Source organism: Sceloporus undulatus, chromosome 1 (assembly GCF_019175285.1).
Source record: "Sceloporus undulatus isolate JIND9_A2432 ecotype Alabama chromosome 1, SceUnd_v1.1, whole genome shotgun sequence".
Lineage (NCBI taxonomy): Eukaryota > Metazoa > Chordata > Lepidosauria > Squamata > Phrynosomatidae > Sceloporus > Sceloporus undulatus.
The window spans coordinates 273864193-273876272 of NC_056522.1; the positions used below are offsets into that span (position 1 = coordinate 273864193).

Genomic DNA, 12080 nt, shown 5'->3' on the forward strand with positions numbered 1-12080 from the left:
ATGTCAACACTTGCTGTACCTCTGAGAAACTAAAAGAACCACACTTACTCTACTGTTCTCAGATTTTTGAAACAGGTGTATGTACTTTGCTCAAGTGACTTAGCTTGAGGTTTCCCTCTTGTAGTTTTTTTAAAAAATGCCTTTCAGGAAAAAAAATAACCATAGACTTTTGGGATAAAGTTCCTCAAAATCACTAGCAGTTAAACCACATGTCCCTAAAGAGAGATCCAGTAGGCTGCACATAATTCTTCACATGGTTTCACTTAAGCAGGGAACTAATTATGACAGTCAGTATTTGGTCCTAAGTAGAAAGTGAAGTTCTTGGGCCTTCTCTTTCTCAAACTGTGTTTTATGAACCTATAGAATCTAATTGGCAGAGAAAGCAGAGACTTCCTGAACTAATGGTGAAATATGTCGCAGTAGGTATCACAGTTTTGGTGACTGGAACATTTAAAAAGGCCTCAGACAGAGCCTAGAACAGCTATCTGTTTGGATTACAATTCCCAGAATCTCCTAGTCTGAATGATTATGGGAATTGCAGTATAAATGGTAACTGTTCCAGTACAAGAAAGTGGATGGCCTCATCTTGCAGCTGAATCCAACAATTAGAATGCGTAAGACCAAACCTTCAAAGAAAGTATGACAATTTACCAAAAGAAGGCGGGAGATCCCTGCAGGAATAATTTTTGTATGTGGACTTAAATGGGCTCAGAAATAAAGTGCTCACCCAAACTATACATATTCAGCCAAAGTAGAACAGATAGTCATTTGCATCCTCTCATATTAGATGTATTGTGCTTTGGATAAGCACAAAAAACACACACTTTTATGTTTTTCTGTGTAATCAACTTTCACAGACTATTCTGTGCCTGATTTGAAAAAAGTAGCACTTGTTCTTGCTGTTGTTATAAATATATGGAGTGTGTATAAATATACAGTATAGAGTTTCTACTGTTGAAAGGGACATTGGTGTTTTAGAATCAATGTAAGTTGTGCAGCCCATACACTGAATTTCTCAGCCTGAATTGGGAAATATTCACAGAGGAAAAGAGAAGTTATCTCATAAGAAGTTGTTCTAAAGTGACAGAGGATGTGTGGTAAATGCAATAATATTTCTGAAATCCTCTTATTCATACATACTGTACAAAGTGATTTCCTAGCTATGAGGTCACTGTAGCCCTTGCAGGGGTATTGAGTTCTGACTTGAATATGACCAACCTACTGATTTGTACACTGGATATAATGCTTAATTTATGTTGCCTTTGCTATAAAAGTTGAGTGCAGGAATATTGGCTACTACCTGGGCTAAGAGCCTTTTCATTGTCATTGGCAGGTGTGATATGTGGCAGACTGATGTGAGTAAGTGCTTTCTGTAAGTCTTTACATGGGAGCTGTAACATTTAAATGGGAGTTGTGTTACTTAAATTTAGCTGTGCTGCCAAAGTAGAATAGGACTAGCTTTTTAGGGCAATGGGATCTAAAGTGTGAGTCACAAAACAAAAAGGAGTTCACACTGAAGAAAATAGTTTCATATGAGTCCAGTCTGACAAGGGAAGCTTTTACAGAGGGGAAAAATATCTTTCAGTAGGGATTAAAACCAGTCATATGGATTAACCCAGGCATACAGAGGGCAAAAGAATGGTTCTATTTGGATTCAAACCAGGCATGTGTTAGAAAACGGAAGGTACAGTCTATACAGCCCTCATAGTGAGCTGGTTGTGAATTGCTATGACTCAGCCCCAGTTTCTTCATATTCAGGTGATGTTCACTCCCACATCAATGGTGCTGTAAATTCACTCTGAGATTTACTTTGGGCTACAACCCAGAACAAATTCACTTCCATATTGACATGGGAACCGTTGACCACCTCTGCTCTGTTGAGTGGTCTCATCATATGAAGTGTTATACCTAAGGAACATTTAGTCATGGACTAATACCCCCAAATATTTTTACCCATCTTTTTCTTTCAGGGGGGCTCACATGTAGACAATAAACTATGTACACCACACAAAATAACTGTCATGTTTAAAGGCATATCTAAAAATAATGGATCCTTAATAGTTAATTTATTGTTAAGTTACCTGCTGACAGCCAGAGATTAAGAAATGAAAACATAATCCAGGCAAGATGAAGGCTCTCTTCTTATTTTCCCCAGTAAATTGGCAGTATATAAAATAATCTGTAGCTTTCCAGATAGGGCTACTGGGAAAGCACATAAACTTTTCCTTGTTGACATTGCTGCTAAACATTCAGGAAGCTTGTTCAGAGATGTGCTAAAGATGAGAGTAACTCACTCATGTGACTACAGTAGTTATATCCTGAACCCAGTTCATAACATTTGAATAAAGTGTCCACCATATGCAGCTGTCTGAGATTAAGTAAGTAGAACATCACCATATATTTTTTATTAAAAAACCCCCAATTTCCAGCATTTTATACACATCCTGATTTGTAACAAGATAGCAACATATATTACACTGAATGTCCTGTTACGAAAAAAACCCAACAAACTGAATCACCACCACCACTGCCAAACCCTACACATTGACTAGAAATGTTTTCAAACTTTCACTCCCTTTTGATACCAGGAATTGCTTTTCTCTGAGTCCTTTGTGTGTTCTGAATATCTGTAAGTCAAAATATTTTGTTTTAACTCCCACTCTATAGTATTTCCCAGCTGTGTACTTATATAGTGTAATAAAAGCATTTAACAAATGGGAAATAGCAGCTGCATTTGGAAATTCCTTTTGTGCTCGCTCTTCATTTGACAGATTCATCAGTGTGCAACAACTGCGATGTCAGACCTGGAGTGGCTTCCATTTCAAGTATCTCATCACCATGCTCTTGGATTTTACAGTAGGATAAAAAACAAAACCCACCCCAAAACAATTAAAAGTGAGGAGGTAGTTTCCAGCATACAGTTGGAGATACTGACAGCATGTTCTGTGTTGGGGTTAATACTCTTTTCACTGGAAAAGAAATGTGTTCAAAAGTTTTTTTTAAAAGCAAAAAACTCATTGACTCCCATTTTAAAGAAGTTATCAGATTTAATTTCTGTTTTTAAGACACCTTGTATCCCCTTTCTTCATGCAGGTAAAACAATGTTGAGATTTTAATACTGGCAAATTTTGAGAGTTTGGTACTGGAATTTAAGAAATTCATTTACTGAAGGAAAGGCACTTGTCAAAAAAATTGAGGCAGTTTAAGACTTTGCAATGAATTGCTTTGGGGTACTTAGGGGATCCTCCGATATATCCATAATCTGCCCATGAAAAAGCATGGCAAGACAGCCATGCTGTTATGAAGAGTGAAGAGGCTACCTTTGGCAGCAGGTTTCTGGTGTCCTGAAAGGGTGTCCATGCATTAATTATTTACTTAAAGAGCCCTGATGGTGCAGTGCTTAAATGCCACTCACTCATAAACCACAAGGTTGTGAGTTCAGTACCAGTCAGGGGCTCAGGTTTATTAAGCCCCGTATCCTTCCAAGTTCGCTAAAAAGAATACCCAGCTTGTTGGGGGGCAATTAGCTTACACATTGTAAACTGCTTAGGGAGTGCTTAAGTGCACTGATAAGTTGTATAGAAATGTACTTGCTATTGCTGGTTCAGAGAAGAGGGAGGTGCTTGTGGGATTTTCTCCCTCATGTGACAAAGGTCTTTATGACACCAAGCTTGTAAGCCATCACAGGCATGTTAATTTACCAGGTTGGCGGCAGTTATTGAAGATTTTCATACCTAGCAGAATCACTGGTAATACATTGCTGGATCGTCCAGGAAGTGCACATGTGTGTAAGCCTGGCGCGCATACTAAACATCAGTGAATCATCGTCTGTCCTCTAGCATTACTGAATTATTCAGAGAAAGCGGATTTCCTCTGAACGTAAAGTTTCCATTTAATAATAATAATAATAATTTATTTTATTTATATGCCGCTATTCCAAAGATCATAGCGGTGAACAGCAAGTAAGCTAATTAGCCCCAACAGTCTGGGTACTCATTTTAGCGACCTCGGAAGGATGCAAGCCTGAGTCGAGCTTGGGCCCTTTTGTTGGTCTTGAACTCTCAACCTTGTGGTCTTGAGTGAATGGCTGCAGAACAGGCATTTAACCACTACGCCACCAGGGTTAGAAGAAATTCCCTCTCCCTGAATGATTCAGTAAGGCTAGAGGGAGCCGACAATTCACTGACGTTCAAAAAACGCGCCAGGCTTACACACATTCATGCTTCCTGAACAATCCAGCAATGTTTTACCAACAATTCTGCCAGGTATGAAAGTCTTCATTATGGTACAGCTCATCCAAATTGCTATGGTGCCGTTTCTGTCACAGCCTTTAACTTCTTCATGCTGGTCTCCATAGCCCCACTTCCCTGTCCTATGCCCTTCCCAGCATGTCTTTGGTCTATAGTAATTCTTATTTTTAGCACAATTGCATGATCATGGCAATCAAAAATTTAAAAAAGAATTTAAATTTTTTAAAAAAAGAAAAGAAATAATAAAAAAGGAAGAAGAACATCCTGCTTCTCAAGAGTTGTGTTTCCCACTCCACCTTTATTCTCCTGCACATACACCAGACTATTAGCCTATATGCACACTTCAGTACCTCTAACACACTGTCAGTATCTCCAACTGTATGCTATAGCCGTCATTGTTCTTATGTTTGCTGGTTTATTCGTTGGGCTTGAAGCAGCTGTAATACTGTTACTTGACCAAGCAGATGTACTAGTGTAAGTGGCGTGCTCGCACTCAGGGCCGGCTCTAGGTATTTGGCCACCCTGGGCGAAAAATATTTTGGCATCCTCTGTCACCCCTCAGGGTAAGGTGGGTGGGTGGTGAGAGGAGGGGGCTGTTGACCTTGAAGTTACATTCAAGGTGCATGCAGAAGGCAGATGATGTACCATGTGACTGTATCACGGACACAGGGGGTACACATTTATGTTTTGGCCATTGTACAATGAAACCATCATACTGTAGCTTGCTTTTACGTCGCTTGCTATAATGAGTTTTCAATTTAATATTGTTTAATTTTGCAAAAAAATATACAAAAAAGCCGCTGCACCACCCTTAAATTTTGCTGCCCTAGGTGGCTGCCTAGTTCGCCTATATGGATGAGCCGGCCCTGCTCACACTTTTATCTAGTGCAGGGTGGTGGTGGTGGTGGTTTTTGAAGGCAGCCATTTACATTTTGTGAGTTGCCAGGGAGAAATGAGCCCACTAGAATTCTGCATCAATATTCATTGGTAGTCTCCCGTCCAAGTACTAACAGGACTGACCCTGATAGCTTCCAAGATCAAATGGGATCTGGTACCTTTGGGGTATTTTGTGCTCTGGTCAAGTAACATATAGAAGATGACAATTTGTCTTTTGGCACTGCAGTGTCTTTCAAAGAACTTTAAGCCAGGATTTTTGCTGCCCTTCACCATGATTAGGCCTCTATCAGAATGCACAGTAATATTGGAATGTGTTTCTTCCTCTGAAGAAGCAATCCACCAACTATTTGCTCCTCTACAAATGCACAGACATAACCTGGTGTGTAAATCCATTTGTCCCTAGATAAGTGATATTCTCTGCTGTGAGGGAGCAGTTTCAATTGTTGCTTTATGCCTTCAAGTTGTTTCTGTCTCCGTACAATCCGCCCCGTGCACTTCGATCTTCAGGGCAGCTATTGTTAAGTGTTCCAGAGGCGAAATATAATTCCACCTCTAGGAGGGCTTTTTCCATCTCAGCCCCCAACCTCTGGAACGCGCTGCCCTTCGAGCTCCGCTCAGCCACCTCCCTACCTCAATTCAGGAAGGGGTTAAAAACCCATCTATTTGAGCAAGCTTACCCTGACCAGTAACTCTTCCCCCCCCCATGTCAGCATCATGCTGCCGACATGTTATTTTTTTATTATTTTTATTGAACTGTTTTTAATGTATTTTATTTGGTTTTGTGTAATTGTATTGTAATTTCTTGTTGTTCACTGCCCTGATTTTTTAGAAGGGCGGTATATAAATAAAATTTTATTATTATTATTATTATTATTATAAGTTGTTATGGCGGCCATAATGTGAGCCTATCACAAGATTTTTGCAATATTTGTTGTGAGAGGGCTTGCCATTCCCTTCCTCTGAGGCTGAGAGAGTGTGATTTGCCCAAGGTCCCTGACTGGTTTTCATGACTGAGCATGGATTTGAGCCTTGGTCTTCCAGAGTTCTAGTTCCCCATTGAAATCAATACAGTGCACCACACTGTCTCTCCCTGTTTCAGGAGATAATAATAAATAGAATAACACAATTACTCTGTTTATTCCATGCTCTGCACTGAGTAAATCCCTTTGTGTCCAGTAGAATTTAGGATGTATATTCTGAAATAACTGTGTTAAATGTGACTTATTCCTAGATGAGTGTATATAGGATTGTGTCATTCACATTTGCTAGATAGTAACTCCCATTGAATTCAATAGTACTTGCCTACATGTACATGCACAAGATTACATTGTATGCCCTATGTAAACTCATTGGGCAAGAAGTGATTTGTTACTCTTTGGAAGTAAAAATCATAGATGCAGATTTACAGAGATTAATCTGTAATGTGCTAAACTATAAACTGCATTTTGCAGATTTCTTCTTGATCCTATGCAAATCTAAATAGGCTTCCCAAATGCCTTGTTACCAAAATGCAAGAAGTCTACCTTAATGCTGGTAGTGCCTCTTAACAAATTTAGAGTATTACTCTCATCACCCTCATTACTGGGTAGCTTCATGTGTTCAGGGGAAATATTTCCAGAAAAATGATGGATGTAATTATGACATTTTTTCCCCTTTAGAAATGATTTATCATGGACAATGGAAGCCCCATTTTTAACTAGACATGACTGAGCTGATTGACATTGTGTCTTTTGCAAATCTTTGAGATTCTTTGGATAACAGCATTTGGAAATGTTGTTTCCTTTCCATTGCTGCACATTTACAATGCATGTTTTGAAAGTGGCAGCATTTACATGTTCTAAATTGTTTGGTTTCTTTCCCTTTTGGATGAGAAGGAATCAGGTATGCATGCTGATTAACACACTCCAGTCATTAACATGTGATTATGTGGGCTGCATATTGAGCACCTGCCATAAGATAAAATCCAGTACTTTGCTACATCTGTGCAAGACTTTTTGCATTTTCTTTTGTACCTTGACAGCTTGAAGAGGAAAAATGGGCTTTATATCTTTGTTCAGCCAAATAGAGCTATGTATATAAAATGCTGTTGTGGAAGCAGGAAAAGAAATGGTGGATGTTCATTTTAGTTTCTGAGGTTATGAAAAATCTAACAGCGAGGACTTTCACTGCCTTGAAACATGAATCATTTAACATACTATATCACTGACATTCACATACAGGTTACAACATTCCTGCATGTTTATAAGGACTATCTCTTCTGGGATTTGGCCAGGAATCTCCTAATTCATAAGAGTTTTATGAGATACCTTTATGTCTCGTAAATGTCCTCTTTTTATGTGATGCTTATAAATGGTTTAGCCGTGTTTACTGTACAGAAAAACAAGGGCAACATTGCTTTCTCCTAACATTCCACTGCAGGTGCTGCACGCAACGTATTGCTCATTGTGCCAATATACAAAATGAAAGCATTTTTTTTGTGTAGTCAATAGTGGCAGAAATTATCAAATGTTATTATAGTAATGAGACATTAATGGCATTTACAGTGCAGCAAACATGGGAGACCAGGGTCTGATTGCTCTTTCAGCTATGGAAACTCACTGGATGACCTTGGCCAAGTCCCACTCTTTTAACCTCATAGGAAGGCAATGGCAAATTTATTCTGAACAAATCTTGTCCAGAAAACCTGGTGATAGGTTTGTCTTAGGTTTTCTGTATTTTGGAAATGACTTAAAGGAACACAACAAAACAACTCTTTGAGATCTGTAATGCAAACAGTTCAGTTTTTAACTTTTCCAGTACTATTCTCTTTAATAACATAGTATTTCTGCATTTGCACTGCAGAAATAATGCAGTTTGATACTACTTTAACTGCTGTGCCTCAATACTATGAGAGTCTGGCATTTGTAGTTTTGTGAGATATTTAGCCTTCTCTAGCAGAGAGCATTGGTGCCACAGCAAACGACAAATCCTAGCATTCTATAGAATTGAGCTATGGCAGTTAAGGTGGTGTTAAATTGCATTATATCTGAATTGCAGATGTAACCAATATTTACCTAGTCATTTAACATTTCCCTTTCCTTGGAAACATGGGCCTGCAATCTGATTTTTTTAGGTTAGATGGGTGATGGGATGGGGGGCAAAAGAGGCTAGTAGAGTCTAACATACATCTCATTTTGTTCCAGTTACCACTAAAGAATGCCACTATAGAAGGCCAGTGGACTGTCTGTTGCATGTCCTAGGTATTTATTCTTTGCTCTTAAAATATATTTACTCTAGACTCCTTCAGTTTCAATTTTTAGAGAAAAGAATGAAGAGGCATATTGAGACTCTTCCGTATCTGTTTCAAAAATCTTTCATTGTGCCCTTAAAAAGAAAAAAAGGGAAAGAAATATTAATATGATGGCTAGAACTTGATGTTTTTCCCCCCTTTTCGTAAACATTTGCTTTTATTATATATTATCTCAACTTGGGCTCCTAGTACCTAAGTGGCTGTCAGGTCTTGGAATAAACATTGCTCTGGGTATCCAGCTCTCCTGGAGTCTTAATATGTGGATGTGTCCTATTAAATGCACCAAGTGATAAATACGTATAACTGAAAAGCTTCAGTTGTATAGAAATGAGGAGTTCAAGCAACTCATTCATGTTACTAATATTTATTTTCTGCTTTGCTGGCCACTGATAGAAATGTGGGCTGGGTTTTTTTTTTTAAACTGCTAGAGAACTAGTAGTTGTTTTGTGTTCGCAAGTGTTTTGGGCTATTGAATAGGACAGAGTTAACAAGATGTCAGTATGATCAAACTGATATTGGAAATTATTTTAAACAGCACAGTACACTCGTCTCTTACTGTTTCTTCCTGATTAACATCCCCTATTTTGTATTGTTAATGGAGTGCCAGATCATTGGGTCACACTGTGCTGAGGGTCTTTTTGGGGGTTGGGACATTTGGCTTACAGAGGTTTAGTTGTTATAATAGTGGCTGTCTCATTGGACACCATTTTGTCAGTACTATAATTCTAGAGATTCTTCTCACTCCCCTCCCATGGAATTGGGGATTTTGACTGGAGAAGGAATATGCTTCTTATCTGATCTTGCTCTTAAAACAGTAAGAACAACCAGCTGGCCCTGGTAATCTCTTTTATATGACAAGCAGAAATGTGGATGTTTTATGCCTTGCTGTGGCTAAATAGAACCCAGAATCACTGAGGCCAGGCTTATAATATATGCCAGTGCCTATAGATCAGCTCTAGGATTCATGAGGATGTTCTTGTTAAAATAATTTTCTATCCTCAAAATACAAAGGATGTAAGTAAAGAACTATCACTTAGCTTGAAAGCACTGGAAGAAGAGTTGATTTGGTGGGCCAGGGTGCAGGGTTGATTTTCTGCATGTATACCTTTTACAGAATTTCCTTATGTATGACTAACATAACAGAACCAGCATTACAACAAAACCAGGTATGTTTCTAAAATCACTGGTCACTCTAACTTGGGTTCTCAACATGAGCTCTACCATTTCATTTCAGATTTTGCAGAAACTTGGGTTGACAGAACAAATGGGGTGGTAGGGTGGTGGTGGTCAAGATTGGCACTAGACTGGAAGAAATGTGAAATCAATCCCATAGGTTGCTCTCAGTTCCAAAATGTAGCTTTCATTGTATGTCTGGATTAGGATCAGATGCCAAAAAGAGTTATTAATGATTAAGTTTTGAAGAATCTAACTGAACTTGGGATAAGGTAGAAGTGGCAGATTATCAATGCTAAAAAATGACTTGGTTGGAATTCAGGGAGTTACGTTTTTCTTCTGTTTTTGTATTTGTCTATGTGGAGTGATTTGTGAAGGTATTTAAATGTTTTTCTTAGTTTTTTGTAGGTGTCTTTGTTTAGATGTTTGTAATGTTTGTGGCATGTTTCAATGTTAAATGTTATGGATATGTGAGGTTGTTATGTAACTGTTTTTTTAACCAATAAAAAAAGAGTTATCACTAAAGCAGATGTGGACCCTTTTGTCCATATCTTTTTAACATACTTCACTTGGCCAAAGGCCAAGAAACAATGTTTCTAAGATTATATAAAATAACATAGGTAGGTAGACATTGTTTGATTGGGAGCAGCACTTTCCCAATCAATTCACGTATTTTGCCCTTCCCTTCCTTCCTGTCCCCCCCCCCCCCCACACACACACTTAAAGCAAAATGTACAGGACTCTTTCCAACATTTGTTGACTCATATACCTTTCAGTTAGGCACATTGCAAATTATTACTGTAGTGAATTTCCTTTCAACTAGCTAATCCCATAGATGGATCAGATTCTCAAGGAAAATGTCAAGGGAAGTCTTTCCTTGCACCCATGTTACCCACCTGTCCAGTTTGCATCTGCAGTCTTCACTCAGTTTAATCTAGGTTTGTTGTTAATATTCTGAGATAGCATCCTGTCATCTCTCTTGTCATTTCTATTCTGTCAAATATTTGACCTAGAGAAGGATCTTTAAAAAGTTCTGAAGTGTATGGTTTTGTATATTGGTGCCATTTTCATTTCCAAAAGTCTTTGAGACTATCCACCCACAATAATTGGAACTGATTGATACTACTGCAGAAAGAGAGAGCGAGCTTGCTACAACTTTAGATTTTCATAGTATACTCCTGCCATTATTAGATGAACTAATAGTCTTCCCATTTGTTTTCTTCATCCCTTGATTAATTTTCTGCTTGTGTGGCTTTCCTGTAGACTACTTTTCTTCTGTCCCTGGTCAGACAGAAATTCTACTTCATGTCTGATTGTTTTAAAAGTGATAATAATTCCATGAAAGTAAGGTTGTCTCTCAATGTTGAACTTGCCGATAGCAAAAAGGCAATTCCCTCCGATTCCCTGTAAACCATTTTGGAATGATGCCACATTGATAATGGATCCAGCACATTTTGAGTCAAATTAACCAGTGCCTTACTGAAACACATAACTTTAGAGAACAAAGACTTGGGCATTACATTGCAGTGTTGTTTTCCACAAATGATAGGAACCACTAAGGTTAAAAAAAGTTGCTTGTCAAGATCTGTCTGCATAGGTGGAGATTCCTTTATCTCGCTTTTGTTGACCTTTGGCTCCTGAGGGCATGCATACTTTGTTTAAATGCCTTTTAAAAGAAATAGGATTGTTGAACTGGAAAATACTCAGGTGAGCAGAACGTTTGATATGTTGCATGTTTGAGAATTAACTTGCCTAATTTCTGAGCCCCCCCCCCCTTTTTGAGGGAGTTGGTGTTCCGACATATATGATACTGCAGAAGGGAGAGTAGAAAGGCAAAAACTATTTAAAAAGATGGGGCCTGAAAGTCATAGGCAAGGACCATCTCTTCTGTAAGTGGATCTGGCCTAGCCATCTTCCTGTTAAGCAATAATCATTAACCACTGAACACTGCACTGATTTTCCTGCATGATTGCACATGCTAATTGTATTCCTTTGTTGAATTAACAACTCAGGTTTTCATGATATTGCAGATGCCAGCAGATTCTTCATTCTTACTCAGTCTAGGCAAACATTATTACAATTGTGCAACCCATGAGTAAGGAGTAGGGATATGTAGACAAGACTCACCCCAATATGGGCTGTAACTAATTTTGTCCAGTATTTATGCAGTATTTGTGCTTCTGAGTAGGCAGCACACAACAGTTGTATGCACAAAGATTTTCATATGATTGATACCCTTTGTGACCATGGTCCCAGGTCATGTGGAAGCTTACATTTCTGTAGGTTTTTATGCTGACCCTCTATCCCTGCAAATGTTAGCACTGTACTCTTGGTGGCCAGGAATGCGACTAGTTGGCTCATGCAACATTGGGGATGGGGCTAGTCAGTGCAGCTCCGGTCTTTGCTCATTTATTGGTCTGTACATGAAAAGCTAGTTAATATTGCTAAATTGAGCATGGTTTCTCAGAATA

The 12080-nt window shown here is 38.6% G+C and overlaps 1 protein-coding gene across 10 annotated transcripts in view; it reads left to right on the forward strand.

Annotated features, from left to right (window-relative positions):
- The window catches only part of SOX6 (SRY-box transcription factor 6), a 581763-nt gene that overhangs the window by 229388 nt on the left and 340295 nt on the right, over positions 1-12080 (forward strand). The window contains exon 1 of one of the 10 annotated variants that reach the window (XM_042446814.1): positions 8273-8386. The exons of the other annotated variants lie outside the window; for them this stretch is intronic. The gene's annotated coding sequence lies outside the window, so the exon portion shown is untranslated. Of the gene's footprint in view, positions 1-8272; positions 8387-12080 lie in introns of those variants that run through there. 10 annotated transcript variants of the gene reach the window in all.